This window comes from Euphorbia lathyris, chromosome 8 (genome assembly GCF_963576675.1).
Source record: "Euphorbia lathyris chromosome 8, ddEupLath1.1, whole genome shotgun sequence".
NCBI lineage: Eukaryota > Viridiplantae > Streptophyta > Magnoliopsida > Malpighiales > Euphorbiaceae > Euphorbia > Euphorbia lathyris.
This window is the reverse complement of record NC_088917.1, coordinates 6,468,309-6,485,664: the sequence shown is the minus strand read 5'-3', so window position 1 is coordinate 6,485,664 and position 17,356 is coordinate 6,468,309.

Here is a 17,356-nt window from a genome sequence, read left to right as displayed (position 1 = left end):
CTGACGAACTTGCTGAGCCATGTGTTTCTGAGCATGCTGACCCCTCCATTGCATCTGACGATGAGGAACACTCAACTGAGGTATTATCACTACCCTTGCTCAGAAATGAAATGGTTAATGCCCTGAGTGACCTCTACACACTTGTCAAAAATTGTAATAAAAAGGTTAGAGCACTTAGGAGGCGATGTGACGAGGTTGAGGAGGTCAAACTGAGTGACCTTCGATATATTCTCCAGGACACCTCAATTTTGCATAGTAGTGTAGAAATTATGCAAAAGTTTATCTCTGAGGTCCAATCAGATTCTAAGAAACTGAGAAAGGATGTCACATCAATTCAGAACCAACTTAAGGTTCCGAATAAAAGAAATATTCCTCTGAACACTGAGTACCAAAGTACTAGTCAGCAGAGATGGAATCCTCAGCGGAATATCCAGTGTGACTTCTGTGGAAAGAAAGGACACACCACAAAGGTGTGCTGGCACGCTCAGCACTGGGGTGCTGACCAGTCAGTGAGACATCCTAGATGGAAAGTCAGCTGTGACTTCTATGGAAAAAATGGACACACTTTCCAAGTATGTCGTCATAAAATGAAATATGATGCTTTACCTGTTGAACCTAATAAGCAAGGACCCAAAAAGAATTGGGTACCTAAAAGCAACTAGCTATATTGCAGGTAAGCCTGAGGTGTGCTGAGAAGTCAAAGATGTGGTACATTGACAGCGCATGCTCGAGGCATATGACTGGTGATGAAACTCAGTTCATCACGTTTGTGCGTAAACGAGGAGGAAGTGTAAGTTTTGGAGACAACAATAAGGGTAAGATAGTAGGGTCGGGAACCATTGGTGGTAATCCTACAATTGAGTCAGTCTCCCTAGTCAGCGGACTCAAATATAACTTACTCAGCTATGTGACAATGGGAGAAAAGTTATATTTGATGATACTTGATGTAAAATATTCGAGGGTAAAACAAATGAGTTAATTTTAACTGCCCCTCGTATTGATAATGTCTTTATGCTGAACTTAGAAAATAAGTTTTCAAAAATTGTATGCTTAGTGTCGAAGGAAGAAAATTCCTGGCTATGGCACAGGAGACTTGGTCATGTAAGCATGGACCTCCTGGCCAAATTAGCAAGAAAGCAATTGGTTGAGGGACTGCCAGAACTTAAGTTTGAAAAAGATCAATTATGCCACACTTGCCAAGCTGGAAAACAAACCAAACAATCTTTTCATAGTAAAAACATTGTCTCAACTAAGCGTCCATTAGAGTTACTACACTTGGATCTCTTCGGTCCAGTCCAGCCGCTGAGCTTGGGTGGAAGAAGATTTTCCTTGGTCATTGTAGATGACTTTTCTCGGTACACTTGGATCATCTTGCTGAGTTGCAAGGATGAAACCTTTGAGATGTTTTCAAATTTAGTAAGAAAACTTGAAAATGATAAAGATCTTAAGTTAGCTCACATCCGAAGTGATAATGGTGGAGAATTCAAGAACCAACAGTTTGTTGAATTCTGTGAAACCAACGGCATTGACCATAATTTTTCTGCTCCTAGAACGCCTCAACAAAATGGGGTTGTTGAAAGGAAAAACAAAACCTTGGTTGAAATAGCCAGGACAACGTTGAGTGAGCATAGGCTTCCAAAGTACTTTTGGGGAGAAGCTGTTAACACAGCGTGCTACATTCTTAACAGGGCTCTAGTTAGACCTATACTAAAGAAGACCCCCTACGAACTTTGGAAAGGACGAAAGCCCAACATTGGATACTTTCGTGCCTTTGGTTGTAAATGCTTTATCTTGAATACTAAAGACAGCCTAGCTAAGTTTGACTCTAAAGCTGATGAAGCTATCTTTTTAGGCTACTCAACAAACAGCAAAGCATACAGAGTTTTCAATACACGAACTCAGGTCTTAGAAGAGTCATTACACATTGAGTTCGATGAAACTAACCCTGCAGGAAGAGACATGCAGCTGACTGAGGATGATCCACACTCAGCTCCCGCTGACCAAGAAACAGCCGCTGAGTCATTGCCTCAAGGGCTGACCAAAGGTAAAAGTGAAACTCAAATTACTTTCACTGACCAATCTACATCTGTAGAGATTGTTGAAACACAACCAGCACAAGACATCAATCTACCAAAGGAGATTAGGATACCAAGAGGTCACTCAGAGAGTGCCATTCTTGATGCCGCTGAGAACACCCTGATGACGAGGAATCAACTCAGGAGATACCTCAGCAACGTAGCATTCGTCTCAATCCAGGAACCAAAGAATTTTGCCGAAGCTGAGTATGATGAATTCTGGATGAATGCAATGCAAGAAGAACTTGATCAGTTCAGACGAAATGAAGTATGGGATCTAGTGCCAAAACCAAGAAGCCAGAAGACCATAGGAACAAGATGGGTCTTCCGCAACAAGCTGGATGAACAAGGGAACGTGGTCAGAAACAAAGCAAGACTTGTAGCTCAGGGCTACAGTCAGCAAAAAGGTATTGACTACGGTGAGACCTTTTCCCCAGTGGCAAGGCTAGAGGCTATTAGAATTTTATATGCATATGCAAGCTATATGAACTTTAAATTGTTTCAAATGGATGTTAAGAGTGCATTCCTTAATGGAGTTATAAACGAGGAAGTTTATGTTAATCAGCCCCTAGGGTTTGAGGATCCTAAATTCCCAAACCACGTTTATAAACTCAAAAAGGCTCTGTATGGTCTCAAGCAAGCACCACGTGCTTGGTATGAGAGGCTGACCAGTTTCCTGTTGACTAGAAATTATGTCAGAGGTAAAGCTGATACAACCTTGTTCATTAAGAGAAAGGGTAAAGATACCCTGCTGGCTCAAATATATGTTGATGACATTATTTTTGGTGCCACTAACGAGTCAATGTGCAAGGAATTTAGTAAGCAGATGCAGACTGAGTTTGAAATGTCAATGATGGGAGAACTCAATTTCTTCCTTGGACTTCAAATCAAACAAGGGAAAAATGGCATCTTCATCAGTCAAACTAAGTACGCTAAGGAGATATTGAAGAAGTATGAACTTGAGAATTGTAAGTCAATATCTACTCCAATGGGCACTGACACTGTCCTCTGCGCTGATGAGAATGGTAAGTCAGTAGACAACAGATTGTACCAAGGTATGATTGGTTCTCTACTTTACTTAACTGCTAGTAGGCCGGACATTCAGTTCTCGGTATGTTATTGTGCTAGATATCAATCTAACCCTAAGGAATCTCATTACATAGCTGTAAAAAGAATCCTTAGATATTTGCAAGGCTCAGTGAATGCAGGTTTATGGTATCCCAACACTCATGATTTCACACTCATTGGATACACTGACGCTGACTACGGACGAGACAAGCTTGAACGAAAAAGCACCTCAGGAGGATGCCACTTCCTTGGGAGCTGTCTTGTGTCCTGGTTCAGTAAGAAGCAGGCGTCAGTAGCCCTGTCAACCACTGAAGCTGAGTACGTTGCTGCTGGAAGCTGTGTTGCTCAAGTCCTATGGATTAAGCAACAGCTTGAAGATTATGGCGTTCGGACCAAAACAATTGAAGTCAAATGTGACAACAAAAGTGCCATTGACTTATCAAAGAACCCAATCCAGCACAGCAGGATGAAGCATGTCAGCATAAGACATCACTTCATTAGAGATCACGTACTCAAGGGAGAGATCAAGCTGACCTATGTCCCAACGGATGAGCAGCTTGCTGATATCTTCACAAAGCCACTGGCTCGTGAGCAATTCAACATACTTATTTGCAAAGAAACCTTTCTTACCTGTTGAGAGTAGAAGTACAGAACTGCTTGGTTTAATTCACTCTGATTTGACTGATTTTAAAAACTCTGTTAAGGTGGCAAAAGATATTACATTACTTTTGTTGATGACTTCTCTAGATATACCAAAGTATATTTATTAAAATCAAAAGATGAGGCTGAGCATATGTTTATTAAATTTAAATCAGAGGTAGAGAATCAATTAGACAAGAAAATAAAAAGGCTCAGGTCTGATAGGGGAGGAGAGTATGGAACCTTTTTCCTTAAGTCCTTTTGTGAGAATAATGGGATTGTACGTGAGACTAGTGCGCCGTATACACCTTAACAAAACGGTATAGCTGAAAGGAAAAATAGAACTCTCAAAGAGATGATGAATGCCATGTTAATTAGTTCTGGGTTATCTGATAACATGTGGGGGGAAGCTGTCTTATCTGCATATTATATTCTGAATATGGTTCCTCATAAAAAATTAGATAAAACTCCTTATGAATTGTGGAAGGGGTTTGCACCCAATTTGAATTTTTTGAGAGTTTGGGGTTGTTTTGCTAAAGTTGCTTTTCCATCCTTTAAAAAACCAAACATAGGACCCAAGAAGCCATTGGTATGTTTAATCCTCTTCAATAAATTCCAAGTATAGTGTGCATGCTGAGTGAATTACCATGCTGAGTGATTTATGCTAAATCAATTACTATCACATGCTGAGTAGATTTACATGCTGAGTGTTTATCTTAAGCTGAGCAACTAAGCATAAGAATTATTCCTTTGCTTAAACAACTGTCTACTCAGAATCTTAAACGTTTGAGATCCTTAACACTGAGTAAAGATCCGTTGCAAACTTTAATGCAAAGCACGCGAATTAAATAGCCACCTAGGATGACGTATGCGCTATAATTAGAAAACACACACGTCGTATGTGTCATAAATGCTAGAATCTTTGTCGATTGAGAATCTCGAGGTCAAATTGACAACCCAACACTTTAGATCAACTCAATACCTCTATAAATTGTGGAGGGATTCCCACTTTTATCTCTTTACGCTTAGAAAACTTTGGCATTCCAATTACTCTCCCTAAAAAAAATCCCAAACTTCCCAAAACTTCTCTGAGAATATGACGAACGTTTCTCTGAACATCTCCGGTGCTGGTTTACCCGACAACCGCTCCGATAAAAACCCCAAATCTTCTACCCAGCGTGACCACGCTAAGGTCACAATGCCGAGCAAGAAAGCTCAAGCTGTCCAAGCCACCTCTTCGAAGGGAAAACAACAACAAAAGGACAAGGGCAAGAAAGTTGTGGAACGCACCTACTCTCAGGTTTTCGAGAGTGTGAAGGGGTGTAAGATTGATCACTCGTGATGGTTTTCAAGGGGATTCGTGGACACCGAGCAACCCTTTTATGAGTGGATCAAGAATAATGGTTGGACCGAGCTGTTCTTAATTCGTGATGCTACTTACCCTGAGCTGGTAAGAGAATTCTATGCCAACCTAAAGGTCGTCGATGATAACCGGAACTACCTGGCTACGAATGTTCGAGGGAAGGACATCTTCATCAACCCTGCGTATCTTGCCTCACTGTTCAAACTGAAAAACGAAGGAGCTATACTTCGTAAATCAGGTGACCAAGATAAAACCAACTACGTTCAAACCTTCTGTAAACCTGCTGGTCATGCAGGTGAAATCTCGAGTACCTCCATGGGTCAGCATCAAAAGATGGCCCATTACATACTGACCAATTTCCTTTTCCCTAAAATCAACTGCACCAACTCAGCAACCAATTTTGAGCAGTGTTTTATATGGAACATGCTGACCTACACGCTGATAAACATGCCCATCTTCATAATCGGTGGGTTTCTACGAAGTACAGGAACCCTTAGGCTAGGCTCCTTCATCACCCGAATCCTCAAGGATCACAATGTGGACATTATTTCGGACATCCACACTTAGGGAACCGAGATTACAGCTGCTACCCTATTCGGTTTGGCATATGATCAACCAATTGTGCCGAAGAAAGGAAAAGGGGAAGCTATCCAGAACGCTGAGGGGGCGGTAACTCGAAAAGGAAGAACGCAAAGAAAGAGGAAAGTTGTGCAAAGCACCTCTAAAGGAGCTGCCTCTACACCAAAGAAGCTCAAATTTGTATGCGGAGGAACTAAGCCTCAAATTCAGCAAGGTCAGGGTGGATCTAGGTCAGCTGAGAAAAGATATAGGCAAGCTGAGCCTGAGGCAGAAGAAAGAGAGGTTGATGAGCAACCATTAAGGAAGAAGAAGAAGCTCAATTTTGAGTTAAGACCTATCGATGCACTTCCGACTGATGTCGTCGTTCTTCCTAACTCACATTATGCACAGAGTCAAGGCATTGACGCTGAGCAATAGTTTGATGACCAGGAAGAACAAGACCTATTGGACGGTCAGTTTGAAGAAGAAGAAGAACTGGGTGAAGAGTTTGAGGAAGAAGATCGGGATGATCAGTATGATGAAGAAGAAAGTGGTCAGGATGACACTGAGGAAACAGCAGATGATGAGCACCTTGAACCAATCAACACTGAGTTGGTTGACGAAGAAGAAACTGAGCAAACAGCAAATGCTCCCGCTGTTCAAAGGGAACCTTCACCTACTGACTCTATTGAGTCTATTCCTGCTGACCCCACTCCTCCAAAGCTAAAGAGACTGAGAAAGAAGAAGGCATATCGAGCAGTCGTCATTGACCTTATGGGTGACTCACCGCTGAGGGATGAGATCTCTGACCTTACAGATGTACATCTTAGGTTCTTCTCCAACCCTCCTGAGTCTCAACCAGAGCAACAAGAAAATCAAGCCTCTGTTTCTCAGCCAAAGGAACATGCCGACTTAACCACTTCCCCAAACCAAAGTAATGCCGAGCAAGTGCTTGAAGATTCCGCTCCTCAACACATTGAGCAAGCTAAGGAATTACTTGCTCAGGTGAACACTGAACTTCCTCAACTTCCAACACCTATTCAGCTTCAACCTGATCCTGAGCAAGTAACACTTTCTGCCGATCCTCCTCTTCCACAACTCCACGTGCAGAATACAATCCAGTCAGCTTCTACTGGAAATCCTAATTCAAGGCCAGCCGCTGATAATGCTGGGCCTTCTAATGATGAGCAGAACCAAACACCGCCTTCATTCGGTTCTACTCCTCCTCCAGCATCTGGGCCAACAAATGATGGATCCTTTAGCTATCTCAATCCCTCTGAGTCTGGTTGAAGAATCGTTGACTCAGCTCAAGCTCTTATCCAGGACATCCATCAAACAAGTACCAATGCCGCTGGGTCAGTTACTGTTGAGCCAACTCAGCTTTCGTCTGTCACTCAGCTTCTTACTGAGATCAAAGGTCTGAAAGATCTTCTGAGTGTCATGACTTCATTGCAATCTCAACAGCCCAGGCAAGACTCTATAACGAAGCTGGCCGAACTCCAGCTGACCATGGTAAACCACATAAACTCTTTACAAGGAGAAATTCATCAATTGTCAGCTGCGAACTCATTATATGCAACTTCTGCCGAAGTTCATCATCTCTTCAGCCAGCTTCATACTGAGCAAGAGAAAACAAATCACCAACTCTCCTCCTCCTCCCAATGCTCCATTGAGCAAATTAGCGAGGCTATGCGTCTGCTGAACTTAAACAAGCAAGAGATGGACACTGACCAGCTCAAAACAAATGAGATCCTGAAGTACTCTCGCATAACCTTCAACCACGTGCGCCACATCAACGTTCAGCGTGAGTATTTTGATTCGTCTTTGCTAAAGATGTTTCATCAAGCTTTTGCAATGCTCACCGAAACCATACACTAGATTGGAAAGTCTCAAGCATATGTTCTGAGTATGCTGAGTGCTGCTGATGTCAGGATTCCTCGAGCTATTGTGGATGAGGGTGTTCCAATCTTTGACGGAATGAATGAAAGCACAAGAAAGCTAAAGGCATTCTCTAGACGCCTAACTCAAGCTGCCATTGAAGAAACCTTCATTCCCAAACAAGATGCTGGCAAAACGGGGGGAGAGAGAACAAGCCCCAAGAACTCAGCGAACTGAAGAAGCTTCAGTTAGTCAGCAGACATTCAAGGGTAAAGGCAAAGCTACAGAACATGTTGTTCAAATTAATTACAAGAAGAAATAGCTTCACTTGAAATTACTAGGATAGCTAGCTTTTTGCCCCTTTATATCTGTATTCTTTTTGTGAACTTTGTTGTGCTGGCTTTAAATTTAAAACAAATTATATGCATTTCTTTCATACTGTCTACTCATATGCGATGCTTACTTAAGTAATTGTTATAATTTGTTAAACCGCATCTTCATTAAATCAACTGTGCTACACTGGCTATAATGATACGTATTCTGTGTCGATAGATATGTTGACCACTTCATATATGTCCACTTAACTAAAACTCATTGAACAAAGCATACTCAGCGCTCTCTGATACTTAAACCTTCCGCGTAAAACTGAGTTAAATAGAATATGTTCCATGAGCTGACCTATTACTGAAAACTGATCTAGACTTACTCAATTAAACCTTTAAATGCTTAGAGTAAAACTAAGTCAGTAGCTCAACCCTTACGGGGGAGTTATTTGATAAAATAAGGTCAACTATCATGGGGGAGCTCAACACTGAGTTCTTCAACTGAATATTTTTGCCAACATCAAAATGGGGGAGTTTGTTGAAACACCTTTCCACATGATTTTGATTTGACAAAATTATTAAGTAATGATAAAAATATTCTAACACATTAAATTTAAAATGCTTTGATTTATTACACTAATGTGTTTGTTCAATGTTGAGTTTAATTGTTTATAAGACATTAAGATTAAAAAGCCCAAAGGCCCATATAGTGGAAGTCAAGCCCAAGTCAACACATCAAGACCATTCAGCCCAAGAGTCCAAAACGAAGCTGTATCAAGTAAAACGACGACTCAGCAAAAGAAGGATCGAGAAGCCTTCGAAGCAAGAGCTTCAAGTGGAAGCTGCTGAGTTGGACGACAATGCAGTTTGGACAGCGGCAGACAACGATCAACTTCTAGACAAAGTATTTCTACTTTGGAAAAAGTTCAGAAGGCGCAGGAAGCTGTCTCGTGGACTTTTCCTTAAATGGCGAAACATTCTGCTGATGATTGACGAAGACAGAAGATGCAAGAATCCTATTGGCCAACGACGCTGAGCACGCCCAGAGTGACAACGACAGGAAGCCGTTTCCCTCCAACGGTTATTTCGAAATTCGAAATAACCAGGTGCCTCAAGTGTCACTATATAAAGGCCATCCATTTGCTTCAATCGATGCAGATCTTCAATTAGTCGAAACGCTGACCAAGTTCATACTTGAAGTTTCTGTGAGAAAAGCAAAGCAAATACCTTACACCAATTTCTATATTATTGTGTAAAAGTCTAGAGTGATTTTCAATCATCTAAAGTGTATTAGCAATTTTTGTTTAGGGCAAACACTTTATCATTTCTAGAAGAATAGAAAGGAGAGGCTGAGTACTCGGTTATAGTACTCAGCGGTAGATATAGGAGTGAGTAGAGGTATAGAGGAAGGTACTATTGTTATACTCAGTTTCTATCTGTAAAAGGTTTCGTGCTCTACCTTTAAAGAGCTCAGTAGAGAATTCAAAAAGCTCGGAACGAGTTCTAGGGACTGGATGTAGGCGGAGAGGCCGAACCAGGATAATTTTGCTGAGTAATATCTTTCTAACCCTTAAACTCCTTTAATATATATTGCTTGCTATAAAACTGACTAAGTAAAGAACTCACGATGAGTTAAGTTTACTAAGAAGCTGAGTTCAGGAATAGACTCTAAGTGCTATTTCCTGACTCAAGTAAAGAAGCAGACTTAGTCACAAGTTGACTAAGCTTGTGTCTTGAAACTACTTAGTGACGCTGTGTAAACCTTTTCATAAGAAAAGAAGTCAGCCTTAACAGACAAAATTTTAAATAGTTCCTATCCCCCCCCTTGGAACTAACTTGTCACGTTATAAGGGACCAACAATTAGAACTTGACTTGTAGTATTTGTTTTTGGCGTTTTCTATTTGTGTATGCTGACTAACCATCTATCTATTTTAAGCATCTTTTTTTTATTTAAACTGACTTATCTACATATGATGCTTACTTAAATGTGCTATATGCTGAACTATCTTAAATGAACAAACAATGGAAAGGAACATGCATCATGAAACTCTCAACACACATTTACTCTGATACATGAATACATTTTGCTCTAATTCATAGATATAATCTCTCTGATAACTAAACTAACCGTGTATCAAACTAAGTAAATACATGTTCCAAGTATTGACCTCTTCTGAAAGCTGACCTAGGCTCACCTGAATTAGATCTTGGAAGGTCTAGAATTGAACTAAGTCAGTATAGGCATGTCTTACCTTTTACTCGATTAAATCTTAGAAGGTTTAGAGTTAAGTTAAGATAATGGATGCAACCCTTACGGGGGAGTAATTTCGGAAGAATGTAAGGCAATTCAATCATGGGGAATTTCAAAACTGAGTTCCATAATTAAAAATTTTGCCAACATCAAAATGGGGGAGTTTGTTGAAACACCTTTCCAACATGATTTTGATTTGACAAAATTATTTAAGTTAATCCATGATTAAGACAATTAAATTTAAGTGCTTTGATTTAATTGTACTAATGCGTTTGTTCAATGTTGAGTATAAAAATATTTATAAGAACAAGAATCAAATTAAGACAGAACATAATCAGCATGACAACATAGCACGAGCTGAGTAAAGAATAACTCAGTACGAAAGAAGGAAAGTCTTCTTTAGAACCGAAGCTTACAAATGAAGCTGATCACAGAAGCTGAGTGAAAAGCAACTCAACATAAAAGAAGAGAAGTCTTCTTCGGAACTATATCTTGCAGAACGAAGCTGACCGTGGAATCGAGTGAAAGGCAACTCAGTATCGGAATTGGCAACAATCAAAGACAACGGCTATCAAAGTCATGCTGAATGATTTTAAGGACAGCACCAATGATCTGTTTGCTAAAAGACAAGATCTGACAACTGTCTGCACCAATAATAGAAACCTCGGAATTATGCACAGAGTCAATTTCGAGATGCATGGGTCAACTGTCCGCTAGCTAAAAGACGAAACCTGTACAAGAAGACAAACATGCAAGAAGAAGACAAGCCTGGCGCCTGCGGAATTCAGACGACAGGATTGGCCTGCAAATCTGAAGCTGACCAGAACAATGTCGAAAGAAAGTGCCGTTTGAATCCAACGGATAATTCCGAATTCAAATGATTATGTCTTCAGACCTCAACTATAAAAGGACACAGTTCTTGGATCCTTTGCCGAAATACAAGAGAAAAAGCATACACATACAAAGCATATCAAAACAAGAAAAAGAACTTACACCAAATTTCTATCTCTGTGTAAAAGCTAGTTTGATTTTGTAATCATATAAAGTGTTCTTTGTCTGAAAAGGAACAAGTTTGTATCAATTGTAAAATTGAGAGAGTGGTGCTGAGTACTCGGTTTTAAGTACTCAGTCGTTGAGAAATCTAGGTGTTCGGTTATAGCACTTAGTAGGAGTTGAGTAGACGAATAGAGGACGGTACTCTTGCATATTCAACTGCCTTGTAAACGGTTTGTGCTCTACCTTTAAAGAGCTCAGTAGTGGATTGAAAAAGCCCGGAGGGATTCTGGGGACTGGACGTAGGCGGAGAGGCCGAACCAGGATAAGTCGTGCTGAGTAATTTCTAACTCTCTCTCAATATATATCTGTATGTGTTGCTTGCTATATTTACTCAGTATATAAATTGCTTAAACTGACACTGAGTAAATCAGAGTGCTGAGTTGGAAGCTGACCACAAAAGTGTCATTTCCCAACTCGCAAGTAAAACAGTTCTAGTCAGTATCTGACTAAAGCCATCTTACGCCTCATTCGGCCGTGCTGACCAAAACTGAGTTGTGAAACTCAAAGAATTAGATTAAGTTAGCACAATTAAAACGAAAAAGTTATATTAGTTCCTAACCCCCCCTGAAACTAATCACACGGGACCAACAGATGTGAGGTATCATTTTCTGAGAAGTGAGAAGAGGGTCAATGTGAACAAGGTAGGCACTGCTGACAATCCGACTGACATGTTTACCAAGCCTGTTCCACATAGCAAGTTTCAACACTGTTTGGACTTGCTAAACGTCAGAGATTATTAGTTGCCCTGTGGGGGCGACTCTGAGGCAGAGGGAGAAGTCTGTTCATCTGGCACTGTCATGGGTGCATCTGTTATGTTTTCAGGAGGATTCAAGTCAAGGTGGAGATTTGTCGTAATGCCTTGAATCATGGGTTTCCTATTCGGAGTAGTATTGGGTTTCGGATTCCTAGTTGGATTAGGATCACGAGTTCCTAGTTGGATTGGGATCATGGGTTCCTAGTGGGATTGGGATCATTGGTTCCTAGTGGGATTAGGTTAGATTGTGTATTATAAATACCCCATTATGTAAACCTAATCATTGTAATATGATTTTTCGCTTCCTAATAATACTATTCTCCTTCTGCCCGTGGACTAGCCAACACAACGTTGGTGAACCACGTAAATCTGTGTTTTTCGATTGCTTGTTTATTTCATTAATTCCGCACAACATTAAGCTTCAGAAAGAGTGGCATGTAAGTCAAGCTAGGACAACCTCCAATTTGCAACTTATCAAGACAAAGAAAGCAGGACAGCTCTTCCATTGATAACGATGTTTGATTCCTTCCAACATCATGTTGGAAAATTTTGAATAAAATTATTTGTTAATTTTAATACCAACAAACACCTCTTTCATGAACAATCGTGTCCTTCGTGAACAGTCGTGTTCGTACGTAAACAGTCGTGTTTGTTCGTGAAATGACATATCCTTTCGAGTTCTATTTATATAGAATGGATTGTCAAAATTCACAAGTTGCAAAAAGTTGTTGAAGTTTTTCAAAATACTCTTTGTCTGTTCATAATGTCTTGTTTTCCTACTCCGGTGATAACTAGGCTACACACGGTTTGAGTTCGCTTGTGTAATCTGTTGTATCCTGAGAGACGATCGTCAATAGCGACGACATCTGTCTTAAGGAAACTGCTAATACAGGCCTCAGATTTGTCTATCTCTTTCCTTTTAATTTTTAGTTTTACTGTTCGTATATTTTTCTGTGTTCGATTTGTTTTTTGGTTAATCACATCGAATATTTTTAAGACAGACGTAATAGTTTGTCTAACACATCAGTCTTGCATCTCACAAATCCCTTCAGATTGGGGCAGTTATGTAGAATAAGCTTTGTTAGGGAAGGAAAGAACGATGAAAATCCTCCGTTTTCAAAATTCACAGCAACATCTATATGCTCCAGGTTAATTAAATCAAAAACCTGTAACTTATTAAGATAAGGGAGTTGATCAAATGGTGGGAACCGCTATATGCTTCTGCAATCCGAAAAAAAGGAGGGAAACTAAATTAGTCATCGATATTAGCCAGCTTGGAGACTTCACTCCTCTATAACAAACCACTCGAAAATCAGTAAATCGCATTTTTTAGGGCTTAAACGTCCAAATTTGGCCTAAACGTTAAGCCTAAATTCAAATTATTTTGTAAACATTAAGCTTACATTAGTGCTATTTTATACATGAGGCCTAAATTGATGCTATATTGTAAACGTTAAGCTTAAATTGATATTATGTTGTAAACGTTAAGCCTATATTGGTGATATTTTGAATGTTAAGCCTATATTAATGCTATTTTGAACGTTGGCCAAATTCGCATTTTTGAGGGCCTAAACGTCCGAATTTGGCCAAAATAGGGCGGGGCCCACAGCATAGTTGTGGGTTTTCTCCGTTGGACCGTTTCCCATGTGATTGCGTGAACTGAAACCGAAAACGATCCCTGAACCCTAATTTTGAGACTTTTTGACCTAATTATTTTGATATCGAATTATCCCTAATTAAAGTAAGTCAAGCATCTCAAATTCCGTATTAATGGTTGAACTGATCCTACTATATATCTCGGGGACTAATCAACAAATAATAAATTGATTCGGAACCAAATATTTAAATGCACATTTTAGGGTTTTCCCGGTGCTTTCGTTTTACTTTTTTCGGTATATCGAGTGCTCCAAAATAAACGGTGGCGAACTTATTACATTAAAGTCAACCGTTAATTAATTAGGTCAAACCAAAAGATAAGATTAATGGTTGAAACTCATGCAGAATAAAAAGTGGAGAATAATTCATATAAAAAAGAATAAAACCCGCTCGAAAATCAGAAAATCGCATTTTTGAGGGCCTAAACGTCCGAATTTGGCCAAAGCAGGGTGGGGCCCACAGTATAACTGTGGGTTTTGTCCGTTGGACCGTTTCCCAAGTGATTGCGTGAACTGAAACCGAGAAGGAACCCTGAACCCTAATTTTGAGACTTTTTGACCTAATTATTTCGATATCGAATATAACCCTAATTGAAGTGCCCAACCAAACTTCGTATTAATGGTTGAATTGATCCTACTATATATCTCAGGGACTAATCAATAAATAATAAATTGATTCGGACCCAAATATTTAAATGCACGTTTTAGGGTGTTTCGTTTTACTTTTTTTTCGGTATATTGAGTGCTCCAAAATGAAAGGCGGCGAACTTATTACACTAAAGTCAATCGTAATCTGCGAAATATGCGGGTTCCGAAAATAACTTCAAGTACAAATTTTACTAGATTCGAACTTAAAAAACACAACAACAAGTTAAAAGGGATTTATATATGTGAAAGTAACATAATACTTACATGACAAAGATTGGGCTTAGATTGAGGTGTTCAAATGAAGATCTCACTGAAAATAAGAGAGAGAGAGAGAGAGAGCTGTAGAGAATGGAGAGAGCGGGCAGGGAAAAGTAGAAGGTGTGATGGATAGTTTGTTATATATATGAAGGGTATTATGGGTATTTCAAAATAAATCAGTCTATGTATGTAAGTTGGTTCCTAATGAGTCTACAAATGTAAATGAGTCTCACATTTGGCCTAATTTTATAATTTTTCCAATTATTAAAATAAATTTTATGGTTTGATCGATTTGTAAAGATACCTGGTTTAAAAGTTTACCGTTTATAAACTCTATCATTCTTTCAAGAATTTTTATCGTGACTATTTAACCAAAATGAAGCAATTAAAAAGACCGAATTTGCTCTTCCAAAAAAAAAAAGAGAATGTCTTTGTAAATTATCCAAAATACACGGTCTAACTTTGTAAAATAACTAAGCCACAAATATTGTTCAGCCGAAAAATTGACTTACATATCTTTTAACCGCAAAATTCACGAAGTACATACTCATGCTTTCAAACTTTTACACTGTTTTTACAAATTGGTCAAACATGATTTTTTTTACTTTTTCCTTAAATCTATACTTAAAATTGTTTGACCGATTTACAAATACAGTTCTCATATTTTAAAAGTTTGCAAATAAGGCTTGTATTTTATAAATTCTGCAGTTAATAATATATGAGTCATTTTTTCGGTCAAATAATACTTTTAGTTAGTTTTTTTTTGGTAGAAACAGGAAAGGAAAAATACTTTTAGTTAGTTAATTTGCAAAGTTAGATTTTAAATTATAATAATTTATAAAATCAGTCATTTTAATAGTTTCAAATCGTTTCCTTTTGGAATAAATAGTCACGAAAATAATTTTGAAAGAACAATTAAGTTTGTAAACTGAAAGAAGAACCATACATATTTGCAAATTTTAAAATAGATTGCTATTCACCGCTCTCATATTGACATTTTTGCCATTGTCATAGTTTTTTTTCAAAAACTGTTAATTGGTTTTCTCTCCCGATCAAAACAGAAATTATAAAAATAATTGATGCGTGACAATCCGAGAATCCTGAAATAGATGATTACGAATCAAAAAATTGGAGGAGGTACCAATTTCGAAAAATTTACGTTTTTTTATTGAAGAAATTATGAAAAAATGCATGTCAATATGCCAAACAGTTTCTGTGACCGTTTGGCCTATGTCCCATGTATTTTTTTTTTATAATTTCTTCAATAAAAAATGTATATTTTCTATTTCCGGAGTTTTTGGGTTGTTACATATCAATTATTTTTAGGGTAAATTTCAAATAAAACCCCGTGATTTCACTAATTTTCAGATAAAGGACTTTGGTTTACTTTTTGTCAAAACGATGATTGAGGTTTTCAACTTTAGCAAAATAAGGACTTTTTCGATTGATACTATTAAAATCACCATTGATGACTTCAAAAATGACATATTTTAAGAACTACTAATATTCTAAACAACTTTAATTCTTCAACTTTTTTATTTTGAGATTATTTAGATTATGTTTGGTAAAGAGAGAGAAAGTTGATGTTTAGAGAGAGAAAGTTCTAAAAAAGATGATTTTCGAAAATCGAAAGTGTAGCTCCATAAAAAAATATGAAATTGAACAACTTTAATTCTTGAAAATTTTCATTTTGAGGTCGTTAAGGATGATTTTAATAGCATTAATCCAAGTGCGAAACCTCAATCCTCGTTTTGACAAAAAGTAAACCGTGATCCTTTATCTGAAAATTAGTGAAACCAAATAAGTTTTATTTAAAATTTACCCTTATTTTTGTAATTTCAGTTTTGATCGGAAAAGAAAACCAATTAACGATTTTTAAGAGAAAAATATGAAAGGGTAAAATTGTCCGGAATCAGTAACTAGCAATAGGTAGACAGTAAATAACACCACCTTTTTTAATGACGGTTGGGTTGTTTTTGCAAATAGTCAAATTATTCATTATATAAATAGTGGGCGACTATATACCGCACTAAAATTCCGGTTCACCGCCCTGTATTGACCCTTTTGCCCTTCTCATTATTTCAAACATAAGTTTTGAATATTCCAAATCCTCTCAACTTATTTTCCATTCTAAAAAAAACCGACCAAAAACGAGATGGCACAAAGAGGAGGCATCGGCAAAGGATACATGGGTATTACGGTAAGTATTTCCATAAAAAAAATTTCAAAATCGTGAGTAATCGGGCTGAAATTCGGGATTAAAATCTCAGAATTTGACGTAGGCGGGCGACCCGCACCATCTCCACCTACGGTGGAACGCATGAACTATGCGTTCCACCGTAGGTGGAGATGGTGCGGGTCGAGCGATCCACCGTATGGTGGATCGCACGGCGCACGCGCTCCACCGTAAGGTGGAACGCGCGGCGCATGCGATCCACCATGCGGTGGATCGCTCGTCGTACGCGTTCCACCTAAAGTGGAACGCGTACAACGCATGCGCTCCATCTTATGGTGGAGCGCATGCGCCACCCGTTTGGCCTAAGGGCCAAACGTTTGCGGCGCACTGGTCGGCCCTAAGGCCGACTGGTGCGCCGCACCCGTTTGGCCCTTAGAGCAGGTGGTGTAAACCACCCGCCCAGGCCAAAAAGGGGCAAATTTTGAATTTTTTTTTTAAAAAATTGTACGGACCGGGCGTAGGCAGACCCGAACATATATAAAAAAAATTATGTTAAATTGAATATACTAAATAAATAATATTACAGGATCAGGAGGGAGCTGACCCTAGACGCACGTCTTCACATCCTGTTACTGCATCTGCTCGGCGGGATC